The sequence below is a fragment of the Amblyomma maculatum genome, unplaced genomic scaffold (genome assembly GCF_055883805.1).
Source record: "Amblyomma maculatum isolate TAMU_Amacu unplaced genomic scaffold, ASM5588380v1 scaffold_24, whole genome shotgun sequence".
Lineage (NCBI taxonomy): Eukaryota > Metazoa > Arthropoda > Arachnida > Ixodida > Ixodidae > Amblyomma > Amblyomma maculatum.
Genome location: NW_028146749.1, coordinates 1,974,580 through 1,988,646, shown reverse-complemented (window position 1 = coordinate 1,988,646; position 14,067 = coordinate 1,974,580). Strand labels below are relative to the sequence as shown.

The following is a 14,067-nucleotide window of genomic DNA, read 5'->3' as shown; positions in this document are numbered from 1 at the left end:
GGGCTCTAATAAAGACTGTGTTTGTTAGCAGCTCTCGGGCTTCGTCGGCTACCGCTCAACAATCGCGCTATAGCGTGCTCGGATGATCCCCGGGTTCTTTTTGTCTTTCTTTACTCGATAACTTTAAACAGCTGCGTGGTGCGAGTCAGGCAGACAGTCAGATATTTTTTTCTTTTTTCGAAACGTTTTTTTGCAAGAACTTATTCCTAATTTATACTTTTATATAATACAGCCTAACTTCGGATCAAGTAAACATTTCTTGTGCCTGCACAAAACCCCGACCAATCCGTTCCTGTGGGTATGTGCTTGAGGAGAGAAGAGGTCAGATTCCAACGTTAGTGCTAATTTACAAACTTCGCTGTCTTTTTTCTTTTCCTTTTATTCAATTCTACGATCTTGAATCTATTTTTTCTTTAGCTGATAATTGATTTGTTACAGTAATCCAGTATATGCAGTGCATTCGGCTCTCCACACACAACCCTAGCTAATCCCCCTCGTGGGTATATGTGCCATTTGCCAAGGAAGAAGAAGTCAAAGAAGAAGAAGAGGAATGCGTCAGCGGCGGTGCATGTTGGTGTTCCTGCGTTTCCGCCTCCTCTGATGAGCGCCAGGGCTACGAAGAAGCTCCGGAACCAGCACATTCAAGCTTTTGTACGGTGGCGGCCCCTGAACACACTGAAGAAGAGCGGCTACACAAGGGCAGTCGAGGTTGTCGCGGACAAGAAAGAGATCCTTGTAAATGACCGCGTCATTCCGGAGCGTTCTCTCTGCAAGTCATCCACTTTTGACAAGATGTTTGGACCCGAAGCAAAGCAGATCGACGTGTACCGGGCGGTCATGGGGCCCACCATAGCCCAGGTCATGATGGGCTACAACTGCACTGTGTTCGCGTATGGCCAAATGTGCACTGGCTACACCTTCACAAAGAGTCAACGATCAAATGCGCATCTGGGCTGGGTTAATGACCAGCTAGCCGGGATTATTCCCCGCACTATGCATCAGGTCTTTGAAGAACTCCAAGCACAAGACATCGAGTCCACTATCGAGGTGTCCTTCCTCGAGTTCTACAACGAGGAGGTGTTTGATCTGCTGAGTGCACACGAGGGCACATCGATACACAAGATCTACGAGGACTCTGCTGGAAAGGAATTCGTGATAATCCAGGCCCTCGAAGAAATCATGCGCAACCGTCAAGAGGTCTTCATTCTTGAGAAAGCTGCAGCTAAGCGCCAACCTGCGGCCACTCTGCTCAACGCAACCTCGTCACGCAGTCACGCCGTCTTTGCAGTCACTGTCCGCATCCGTGAATTGACTGATGATGGCGATGAGCTGGCCAAAACTGGACAGCTCGACCTGGTTGACCTTGTGGACATCGAGAACATAGGCTGCTTTGGCGCTATTGGCCGAGGAGCCCGTGAAGCAGGCAACGGCGACCAATCTCTTCTTACTTTGGGCCGTGTCATAACTGCTTTGGTGGACAATGCAGCATGTGTGCCTTACAGAGAAAGCAAAGTGACGCGGCTGCTGCAGAGCTCCTTGGGCAGCCGCTCCATGACTTCCATCGCTGCGACAATCTCACCAGACATGTCGAACCTTGAGGAGACCTCGAGCACCTTGGACTACACCCGCCGGGCCAAGAAAATAACCAAGCAGCCAGAGGTAAACCAAAAATTTACCAAGAAAGATCTTATTAAGGAGTACAGAGAGTATATAAGAGGATGCGGAGGGACGTCGCAGCAACCAGTGACAAGAATGGGATCCTTGTGGACCAGGAGAACTATACAGGAACATAGAATGCAGATCGAACGGCCAGTCACAGAAGATTCTGGAGAAGGAAGCTCAGACTGAGTCTCCGATAGAAAAGCTATCAGCAGTTAATCAGCTGTGTTATTAAAAATAAAAGCAGACAGTTTCAGAAACGACTATACAGCTCCTGCCACAATACGGGAAATGAAGATGAGCTTGGATGCAACTGAGCAGGTGCTGTCTAAGACGTCGATTGAGAGAGACAGCAGACTGCCCTTGTTTGCGTCCGGAAGCTGCACTCACTGCAGCTGCTGAGGAGCTTGTGTGAGACGATCGACATTGACTTGCTGTATCATAAGCTTCACCGAACATCTGTCATCGGTCAGACCAACAAGGAAAGACAGTCTGGATTCGTGGAGAGCTGAAAGGACCGCTTCTTCCAGGTTGAGACTAACTCACATTTCAGTAATTATTGCACTGTATAATCTTTTTCATCGAATCCACGTATCTGTGCCTGTCCTGCCTATTAAACTGCATTGAAAAAGTCGCCACTCGGCGTCATTCCTTAGAGGCGTTGGAGGATCATTTGCCACACTCTGCAGCCGATTACAGGAACTGCTGTTGTGGCATACACTCCTAAAGCCAGGGAACTTGCTGATGAAGGTACTGCAGCCAACATGTCCACCCATTGCGGTAGTCCACAGTCGAGGCTCCGCAGCCTAGCATGTTTCGGACGCTATCGTGTGCTCGAATGTTCCCTGGTTTCAAATTTTGCCCAGTTTCGTTTTGGTCTTTTTCTTTCCTTGACAACTTTAAACAGCTGCGTGCTGCGTGCGAGTCAGGCGGCAAGAGTTGTAGGGCAGAGAAGATAGGCCGCTATCTCATTCGTGGAGGAGGAGGAGGAAAAACATTATGTAAACTTCCTTTTCTTCCTGAGTGGAGCCCTCAGTCCAGGGCTCCATGTGCCGCCTCAATCCTGCAGGCCCGCCAGAACAGCTGGCGCTGGTCTTGCGGTTTGGTGCTGATGAAGCGGTCTCAGAAAGAAACAAATACACGTCAGTCCATAAGCCCATGGGCCACGGCAATCCTCTCGGCCCGCTCGTGGCCACATACGACTCTAAGGTTTTGTCTTTTTAGTGTCCTTGTCCATGTTACCTAATTCGTCTAGCAAGGTGATTATTTATTGTATAGGTGAATTTAACCCTGTGATTCCCAGCTTTGCATGAAATGTGGATAATATTCGTTTCTGCTCCTATAACTGTCTGCATTCTTCTTCTTCTTCTTCTTCTTCCTTGATATTTGGCACATACCCACGAAGGGGGATTGGCCAGGGTTCAGTGTGGACTGCCAAATGTCCTACACAATTTGAATTAGTGTAATAAAATAATTGACAACTAAACAAAAACAAAAGATTTAAGATCACAAAAGTTATTGAATGAAAAAATATGAAGCAAAAATTTGGAGTTTTGTAAATTTGGAATGCAATTAGCAAGGGAATCTGTCGGTGTGATGTAGTTATGTAAGTACTGACAAATTTGAGGCAACGCAAATCCTTTCGCACTCGCACCGAAGGAGAGTAGAAGCGGGACCGATAACGTAAATCCCAAGCGTGCAATTGGAGTTTCTAAATGCACCCTCTTCTGATGTGAAAACCTTCGGCAAGCGAGAAGGAAGTGATCAATATTTTCAATTTCACCGCTAGCCTCACAAAGGTTTGTGGGGCTGATCCCGCATCTACATAAATAAAGATTTAAGCGAGGAATCCTGCATCTCAGGAGAGTCATCGTAACCTCACACTGCCGTGATTTACATGCTCGAACTTTCCATGAGTATATGAGGTGCTGGTATTCGGCTGTAGATAGCAAAGATTCATTGCATGTAGCGGCTAGGTATTGATATCGCTGGAAACGGGAGATTTTAAAAATGATGATATTAGGGATGGTACATGGAACAGGTGCCTCAAGAGCTGATTTAGCCAGGAAATCTGCCGCTTCGTTGTGGAAAATACTGCTGTGTCCGAGGACCCAGATGAAGCGTATTTCTTTCACCCACCCCGGTATGAAATACTTTAGTGAGCGGCTCAACAGAGCATCCCGTGCTGACTCCAGCGACAACAAAGCAGAAAGAGAGTCTGATAGAAAAATTATTTTTGATTGACTGCAGGGAACTTTTAGTAGCGCTAGCCCATTGCCATATACTCTGCTAGAAATATCGGTGTGTAATCCGGGACACGCACCGAAAAACTCCAGGAAAGAGACTCCGAAAAAATTCCAATCGCAGCTTTGTGCGCAATCACAGACGCATCAGTGGCAATTACAGTGTGATCAGGGAACTTTTCAAGGTGTTCACATAGGAGACTGGATATTAGACTTGAGGGCAAGTGCTTCACATTAGATGGAAATATAGAATCATAATTTATATCCACAAAGGACGTTGAGCAACCAATAGGACATATAGAAGCAAGGTCCACACCAATGTTTGTTGAAATGCTGTGCGTATAAACAACTTGGGGCTTGCAGACCCTTGGCCACTGGTGAGTGAGAAAGAGTGCGGGGTTTGACACAAAAATAGGTATAGCCACACCGGGAGTAGTCTCAAATGATCGCAAAAATGATCTGACAGTTAGAAGGTGGAAACGGGAGTTAAGGTCCGGGATGCGGGCCTCCAAGTACAGAACAGTGGTAGAGACTGACTGTGGAAGCCCTAGGCAGAGGCGCAGCGCCCGTCTTTCCCTAAAGAAAGCGGCTTAAGTCTTCAGAATTCGTGGCGGTTTGGACTGCTTCGTTCTTTAAAGTGCACTCTTTTACGTCTCGCACTGAAATAACTACGGTGCAGAATCGACACTGCGCAGCAGATGTCGCCTGGCACTGTGGAGCTTTCTCGGAAGCATGGCCGATCGTCCCTGTTAGTCCTCGCGCAATCGCGTCAACTTCTAATGGCGCGTGGACTTTTGGTTCCTTTCGCGACTCCGATAGAACGTCAGCTCGCATGAGCGCATCGACTGCACGATATCCCATTTGCATGAATTAGCTCCGATTTTTGGCGGCCGCTCTGAGCGTTCGTTTCGCTGCCCATCCGACGCACGCGCGCACAGTTGCCGGAGGAGGCGGAGGAATGGTGGTTGGGGTGATGTGACGTGCGCCCCTTTTGCGGGCCGCCGTGCACTGCGCGTGGTCGGACTTGGGGACGACGGATGTCACGGCCATATGCGCTGTTCGTTGGGCAGACTTTATATTCCGATCCCCTCGCCCTCCCCACAGTCCTCTGGCAGCGGCGGCACCTTACCCGCCGCGATGCGGATGAATGGGGCGGGCCAGTGGCAACGGCAGCAGCAGCAAAAGCGAGGACGGGGCGCGCACACCCGCTGCCGCATGCGCGACCTTTGACAAGGCATCGGGGCGAGTCGAGACTTTTTTCTTGCTCCGTTCTAGCTTTGGAAAGCGTCTCGTTTTACTATGGTTAGAACGTTTCCTGCTCTGCACTGCGCCCGCTACCCGAGGCCCACACAGCTCCGGTGCGGGAGTACTTCGCCTCCTCCCACACCCCTCCTCGGCCTGTTCCCTCCTCCGTCGGGATTTTTCGGGAGGTCACGCCAAAAGTGCGGCTGCGCACCCCCAACTCCCCTGGCCGGGACCCGGTCAGCTCTGGATGGACTAACGAGAGCGCGGTGCGCGCGCCAAAAGAAAGTACACAAGGCCAGTGCGGTGTTCTTGGTTTCCGCATTATCCTGCTGCCGATTTCATTTTTCGCGGCGTCCGTTTTTGCGGCCTTCCGCGCTTTGCTTTACGTAGCTTGCAGCCTGTTTCCTTTCTTTCCTTTTTTTTTTTCGTTTCTGCCGGACCGGTCGACGCGCCAGGCACACAGAGGAGCCGTAATCGAATGAGGAGTGTGCCCGAATAATTGTTTTATGAGCGCGGGCGAGAACGAAGACAAGTCCGGGGTGCGGTATCGTCGCGAGGAGGTTGGAGGTATCATGCTAACGAGATTAGCCGTCTATTGAATTGGGCAGCGGAGATAGCGCCGGCGATGTGATCAAACTGTCTCTGGCGATACAAAGGAAAAAGAAACTGCAGATCCCGGCCGATCTCGAGTATACCTTTCGAATTTCGTTTTATGTTTGTGTCTTTTCTTCGTTTTCTTTTCCTTTTCTACCGGCTGATTTGCTTTATAGCTTTCTTCTTTTTGAGTACCGTGCTCCTCCTTCACATCTGCATTCTGTCGAGAGTGGAATGGTAATGACGAAACGCAGATAACTTGAAACAGTGTAAATTTCCTCATGTTCTTTTGCGGAACGCGCAGAAGGATGTACTCTAAGAGCTGAGAGCACATAATGTGGCCTTGAAGGAGCATGTAAATAAAAAGTAAATCTACTCTGACACGACGGCAGTTAAGAGAAGGAAGATTCAGTGGGGTACTCTTGGTGGAGCGAGAGGAGGAAATTGAGCAAGGAAAGCGATATCGAAATATCCGTAAATTTTTTTGCCGTACTCTGTCAACCTTGTTCCAGTTCGATTTACAGGTGTCACTCCAAACAACCGACGCGTACTCCAAAAGCGGCAAGCATATGGACAGGTACAGCTTTAGGAATGAAAGTGGAGTACGGAACTCTCTCGAAAGTCTGCAGACGAATCCGTGTGTCTGCATAACCCGCTGACCAATGCGTTTAGTATGAGAGGAGAAGCTGGAGGGTGCGGTCAAAAAGTACACCAAGGCCATTAATTTCATTAACCCTATCCAACAGCACAGAATTCACAGAATAATGGTAGAGAAAGCTGTGCCTTTTACGAGTAAATGAGACAACCCTAGTATTGGAAGAATTGAGGGTAAGTCGATTCTTCGCACACCAATCAGGAAAAGCAGATATGTCTGATTGCAACAACAAGCAATCTTGAAAAGAATGTATCACCTTGAATATTTTTATATCATCAGCATAAAGAAGAAACGGGGAGTTCTTGATGACGGAGGAAACGTCATTAATAGAAACGGAGAAGAGAAGCGGGCCTAATACAGAACCTTGAGGAACTCCGCTGGTTGCAGGATAAACGAAGGAAGTCTGTCCATTGACACTGACAAAGCAGGAGCGATCAACGAGATAGCTACGTATGAGGGCTACGAGTGAGACTTCGACACCAGAGAGTAGAAGCTTTTCAAGTAGTAATGAGTGAGTAACAACGTTGAAAGCTTTGCTCAACTCACAGTACACAGTGTCAACCTGCCCTCTCTGAAGGACTGCTGCAGAGCCATATGTCATAAACGTGACTAGGTTGGTTGAAGTAGAGCGACCCGACATGAAGCCATGTTGATTCGTTATGATGACATGTTTGAGATGGAAGGAAAGCACATTGTGCAAAGCTAATCCGAAAAGCTTAGAGGTTGCACATAGAAGAGAAATCGGACGATAATTAGAAACAGGAGATTTGTTTCCTGACTTGAAGACAGGAAACACGCGTGCTATTTCCCACACGCGAGGAAAGGCAGCATTTTTCAAACGGTTATTAAATATAGCAGTCAGTACTGGTATACAAAGATACAACTGAAGGCTTTTATTATGGAGGCTGGAATGCCATCAGGTCCAGGAGACAAAGATGGTCTCAGACGCTTAAGACTCGCAGTTATTATCTTCCCGTCAAAGAGAAAGGAATTAGATGGTGCACCAGATGGGAGGCATACGGAATCGCAGTGTGGAGGTTTGTATACGGAGGAAAATGTTCGCGAAAAGTGTCGGCAACATCCCGAATTTCCGACCCCTGAGAGTCAACTAAGTTGATGCTGGAATCCGATTTAATAGAACGCTTGCGAGCGTACCGCCAAAACTTACTAGGACGATTTGTGCCACTCCTCTCTAAAGACCCGCTTGCGTTTGGAAAGAGAACGCAAGCGGCGAAACTCATCTGCCCAATTGTCAAACCCGGGGCGTTTTGCTTTACGATGAGCCCGTTCCTTAAGTTTTAACGCCAGTTCTCAGTTCTCTGGAAAACCAGAAAGGAAACTTCCTACGAGTAGGAGTATGCAGAGGTATGTACTGATGCATACCATTAAGAACTATTTCAGTGAAGCGACTGACTTGTCCGTCGGCATCACTAATGTCATTTAAAAGGGACCAGTCGACAAAAGAGAAGAAATTGAAGAGACCGACATAGTCACCACGTGCATACGCGAAACGGGGCGAATTAATTCCCCGTCCGATCTGAATTAGTAGAGGGTGAGGCAGGAACAAAAGTAGTCACAAGAAGTGGAGGGTGAAATTTGTCACAGCGAGTTAGCTGTATGTCGGAACTCTAGACTCGAACACTTTCAAAATTCGATAGACTGATGTCAAGAATATTACCACAGCAGTTTTCAAGGAAATTGTGCTGCTGCAAAGAGTTAAAGGCTATAAAATCAAGTAGAGTGTTACACTTGCTTAATATGTAATGATTATTGTGAGAAGAAGTAAATGAGTTCCATTTGATACCTGCAGTATTAAAATTGCCTAAAATGAGAAGTTTGTGTTTGCTATGACGAGTTATAACATGTTCGATTCAGAGCAGAACATCATCATAGGCTGGAGGAGGAAGACTCGGAGGAATGTAGAAAGCTGCAAGTAGAAGATTTTCATGTCGATTTAAAGTGAGCTCAAGCCACACACATTCTTGAAGTTTCCAGATCTGACCGTCGACCACACTGCAAAGAACTGTCAATAGCAATGAGCACTCCCCCTCCTCTTTGTTTTGGTCCTGTTTCAGGGCGGTCGCTTCTAAAAACAGAGTAATTATTAGGAAAGAAATCACTGGAAGGGATATCGCTTGACAGCCAGGTTTAGGTAACTACAACAGCGGTGTAACAACAGGCCAAAACGCTAGAAAAGAATTCAGATTCCTTAGTCCGAATACATCGGGTGTTTTGATAGTTCAGTTCAGTCGTGTCCGACTCTTCGTGACCGTATGGACCATATCACGCCACGCTTTCCGGCCTCTCGCTATCTTCCTAACATCACATAACTTCATCTGCAGCGCCTCGAGGATGCTATCTAACCATCGCGCGATTTCAACCCTGCCCATGATGACTTACGGAGTGAAACACAAATGTGGTAAAAGAAAACAATTGCAGTTCCAGTTGGAGCCAGTAGGAATTCATCAGGGAACCAACTGGCATCAATCAACTGAAAATAGTTCCCTTAAATCAATTAGACGAGGTTAATTATCACCTGCGCCGTCGGAGTCGAAGATTACTAATGTCTTGCGCATATGTCATACCATTTCAAAGAAAGAACGCGCGAAAATATCGTGTCTGCAGCCCGTGCCATTCGGAGCTAGAAGACGAAGTGCGAGAGGTGTGTTGTAGGCTGCGACGAAGAGAAAGAACAGGAACCAAACACGAGGAACCGTTCATTTTAAAGCGACCTGTACGATGTCGAAGGAGGAGACTTTTGGATTGGACCCTGCAATATGGGTTCAATCAGTCAGCGACGGCAGACGGCTGCCTGCCACAAGCACACTTTTTCTCTACGGTGAGCAACAGGGCGAAGCGAGCGTCGACAGCGGCCTCAACAGTGCGGGCGTCAACTCGGCCCACCCCACTGACGGTGAGCAAGTGCGTGCGTCAAATGACTGAACTCAACTGCTGCAAAGTTGGCGCTGAAGGGTGGTTGGGCTCCCCAGTTCGCCCAAAGCAAAAGGCGGAGGCGACATACAGTGCAAAACGAATAAAAACGAGCGAGGTTGGTAGTGTATGCTCAACCGCGTTCCTTTTCCCCGTGCGCGTTCTAACTGAACCATTTGTGTGTGAGACGCTCGTGCGGACATAAAAGTTTATTTTGCCTGTGCTGCGCGGTCGATCTTTCTTTTGTTTGTTTCTTAAAGAAACAAACAAAGCCCCGATTACACTGCTTTCGATATGTTTCTCCGCGCATTTAGGACCATCACACAGTACCTTGACTTCAGATGATGCGCAAAAGCCGGCACTAGCTGTGGAATCAGCTGTTTTACTGAAAAGCGCCATTTTTACGGTTTGTTTACCTCTGCCAGCGCGCCCTCGCGGCAAAAGAAGGTACCCACGAGAGCGTTTAATTGCAAAACTGTAGCTGCTTCATGATTTCTTTGATGACGTTGACCTTGAAATGCGGCTTCATGAAAAAATAAAGCTTTAGTTAATTTATTCACATGCTATATCTATAAAAAAGATAGCAAACGGCTCCTTGACTTGCGAATAAACCGTACCCTGGCGATCATTGATTGATTCAGATTTTCGTCACGCGTTGACGTCTCGCCGAGGCGTCACGGCGTCGTCAATTGATGTCACGCTCTATAACTTTAGAGCGAGTCCCGTAATTCGCCCCCCAGGCTTTGCAAATTGACCATGAATACAGAATTTTGGAAATATTTCTTAGTTTTTCTGTTCTGACTAACAGGCTCGCCAAATGCTACTTCGACTTGCATACTTTGTCATTGCGCTTTGTTGTGTTAACTATGAAAGTTTTATTTTGGTAAAAAGAGTTCCCATGGTAGAAGAACAAATGGTAGCGTAACTCCCATAGAAGCCTGCGTGTCGACTCTGAGCGAGGCTTTAGTTTCCCAGCGCCCCCTGCGAACTGTGAGGCACAACAAACACGTGACGTTGCTTGTGACGTCACACGGACGTACTTTTGGCGGGGAATTTGTCTTTTTACTTATGAACGAAAAACAAGGCCAACAACGACGGAGGCAGAACGATGCTCGGATAAGGCAGAAAAATGGACACCGTAACTGTTCAGTCAACTTTACTTGACATGGATTTCTACTGTCAAGTTTTACGTTAACTGAAATGTTACGGCATCTTTAACCACCTTATCATAGCATCGTTCTGCCTCCGTCGTCGTTAGCCTAGTCTTTCGTCGCGCGTCATGTAAACACATTCTGGGGCTTATTTCTTCGGGCACGTTTGTGAACAAGGGCCTTCAAGTGAATTCGGCAAGCACATGGATAGAACCACATGGCTTGAGGCATTTCACGAAGGGCATAAACGAGTGAAGCTGTGCTGCATAGAAAGCCAGGCTTTATTAATTCACGATTACTTACATAGACGCTTCACGACAATGAAATCTTTAAGTGTAGGAGAGCGACCACCGCTCATTCGTCACGGTCTTCATGAAATCCTCGTGATAACAACATTTCCTGAGCGTAGGTCTCCAAACGAGACGCGGTGAGATTATAAAAGGGTGAAAGATCTTGCTAACAAAGTACATATTAGCGTCAAAAACAAACGAACGGAATAACTAACGCTAGCGCTAGAACGCCAACCTGTAAGAGCTTAGGTAAGCAATTCGAATTGGGATTGCTAGTATTTAGAAGTTAATGCGTTTGAGAAGTGAAAATATCTAGATATAGCTTCGCTCCAATAAATCTCGCCCTGGATCATGACTCCCATATTTTACTCGCGCTTCATTTGCCACTAAAAGGAGTCAATGTGAGGTTACAAATTTACAACTTAAGCATTTAACATGCTAAGCATCCCATTGACAATAGGAACATCACTGTAATAACAGCTAAAGCACGTTCAGCGAACGTTGGTGCGGTAATACGACGCAGTGAGCAAAACACGCAGCAAACGGAGCGGAACGGAAGGCTTAGATCAATGCGGCACGCGTCTTGGGGGCAATAAAATCTCACCTTCACCGTTAAATTAAAACATGCAGCGATACGCCGCTCATGCAGACGTGTATCCGTAAAACAAGCCACCACTTTTGCGACGTGCCTGGGAGGCCGAGCCGAGCCGCCGAGCTGTGACGCAGCATTGTCCCATCGTCCGGAAATGCGCACATGCAGCGGCAATCAGTTTCTCATCGAGCACAGACAGTCTTCGCCTTGCTGTAAAGCTCTACCACAACCAGCAGAATGAAATACTGACTGTTTGTTACAGATAACCCACTCTGTACGCAGCACGCAACGATGAACGTTGAACCGGGGCCGACGACGCACCCATTCCGCGGATGAAAAACGCTTCGGCCTGAGCCATATCTGAGCTTCGGGCAACTACGCAGCGGATAATAAGTGGCCGAGAGAGGCCGTTAGAAACAAGTTAAAATATTATTAAAAATGTGACACGTTTTTTCCTACGCAAGAAACAAAAACTGCATTCATTCCTGAGCGCGAATATTATGTTTACTTTCTAGTTCTTTGGAGTTCTGGCAGATCTTATTTTCTGTGCGCTAGTAATTTGCCTCACAGTTCGCAGGAGCCCTCATCATCGAGTTGATGCCGCTGGCAGTAGGCAGCTGCACGCGTTTTCTTCCAAGTTGCGCGACCAGTTGTACTACATTGACCTTGGAGTTCCTTGACCACTATTCACATACAACTACCAACCACTTAGGTATATCACGATAGCATACTTCCAATAACAATATAAATACCATAATCTGCACAGCAGGTTTTTGGCTACAACCATTTTGACCAGAACTAAAGAATACTGAAAAGTCTTCCATAAGAAATTATGCTTCTTTTATTTTCCCATAACATGGGAACTATTGCGATATCCTGAAATTAGAAAAAAATATATATATATTTTGTTGTCTCTCATAATAAAACTTTCATTTATGACCAATACCTTATACTTGGAATGTGATGCTACTCTGCACAAATGTGCTGCATTCAGATTGAAGACTCGAAGATAAAATGTCAATACTACAATTTAACAAAGCAAGTAAATGGCTGTAGATGCTATATTTAGAGAACATACATGCTAGCCAGTTAGCTACAGCAATTAAACTCGGAAAAAAAATTCACTTTTCTACCAGTAGTTTTACATGGCAGAAAAAAAAAAGGGAGAATACAGAAGTAGCATTTTAATGTGGCTATTCGCCAGAGACGAAACTTTTGACTTGCACTTTTGATTTCAAGCAGCTTTCCCACTTCTGGTATAAAAGCGTTGCACTGTTAAATTAAGGCCGCACTCACATGCAATCAAGCGTTCACGCATGGCAGTAGTGACACAACGTGTACCTGCGGCCTCTTTTCACACTGTAAGCATTTATTTGATTAGGTTGCAAAGTTACACATCAGCTGCAGTGATGCGAGCAAACTTATCACAGGCAGGACTGCACACGTAGGCAAGCAGTAAGCCTCGCGTTGACTGCCTTTGTAGCTCGAGACCAAACAGGGGCATATGTCTCTTCCCTTGTCAAATTCATACTTCCAGATTTCGAATTCACAAGTTTGCGAACCACTAACAAATGAAGACCTCGAATACAGACTATGGTTAGGGCACGGTTAGGGCAGAGCTTTTCAACATGCAGCAGTTCATTCAAGGCTTGGGCTCTTTCCTCAAGAGCGTCGAAAAATGATACGTTGTAGGCGTCTGCGGACGATACTTACAACAATGGGCGTTTTCTGCGGCATCACTCCATGAGACAACCCGTTGGGTCAGCGCCATGACTTTCTATTTTGGTACTGAACTTCAGCACAACTTTGGACGCTTTGGTGGTTTCCGAACGCACAGTAGTCAAGGGGGTAGTGGCAGCAGTTAAGTCAGTTGCGTAGCACTGCGCTTGCCTAAATAGCAGCAATGGAGATGCCGCATGCGTCACTCAAAAATAAAACACAACCTTACGTTTTGTTTGAGAATAAAGCGAAATACAGAAACTGAAATGAAATAATAATGAAATAATTTTATGGATTAAAATTACTTACTGTAAAGAGCGTGATACGATACCTTGCACCAGTTCGCACCATATGCCTTGAACGATCGTTCGACTACAGATCGCTAGGCCTACGGTCTCATCAGCACTAGGCAGCACGGACCACGGACAAAGTGTTCTAGAAGGCTTCTATTCTAGAAAGTACAGCTGCAACGGAAAAAGAATGACACAACTGACTCCTGACCGGAGCGGAAAAATTGCGAGACGCCGCGCTATTGTAGCCGTATGCGTAGATAGCGAGAGTGCCAGGAATATTCCACTTTCCAAAGTGGGGGTGGCCGACAGAAAGCAGCACATCCCAAAGCTTTCATTTTAAATGATAGCTTGTGCGCTGCTTATCGGTATAATCACTCGCCAACGTTTGTGCGCATGATTCCATTTCTTTATTTTTTCAGCTGACGTTTTGAGCAGCGGCATTTTCTTTAATGACGCTTTCCCTCAAAGCCCGCCGTTTGCTGGACGATATACTGTCAATGGCTCTCAGCGCTAGCGAAGATCAATGGCATCATTCATGAACCTCCGCATCCCAGAGATGAGCTTACTTTTTGGCAACAAACGAATGCAGCAGTTTGAACCCACAATTTTCTCTTTATTGACAAATTTCTTTAAATTTTACCACAGCACGTGAAATAAAGAGAAGTCTAAAATTAGTTGATAACTGGCAACAAATA

The 14,067-nt window shown here is 46.5% G+C and overlaps 1 long non-coding RNA gene and 1 pseudogene across 1 annotated transcript in view; one reads left to right on the top strand and one right to left on the bottom strand.

Moving 5' to 3' along the window:
* The window catches only part of LOC146170986 (uncharacterized), a 58,505-nt gene extending 44,876 nt beyond the window's left edge, over positions 1–13,629 (bottom strand). Inside the window, exons 1-2 of the long non-coding RNA XR_014702993.1 lie at positions 13,389–13,629; positions 13,074–13,250 (exon numbers count right to left, since the gene is read on the bottom strand). This is a non-coding gene — a long non-coding RNA (uncharacterized LOC146170986). The remainder of the gene's footprint in view (positions 1–13,073; positions 13,251–13,388) is intronic.
* Positions 505–5,132, top strand: LOC146170987 (kinesin-like protein KLP2 pseudogene; annotated as a pseudogene).
* Positions 13,630–14,067: the final 438 nt, after the last annotated feature.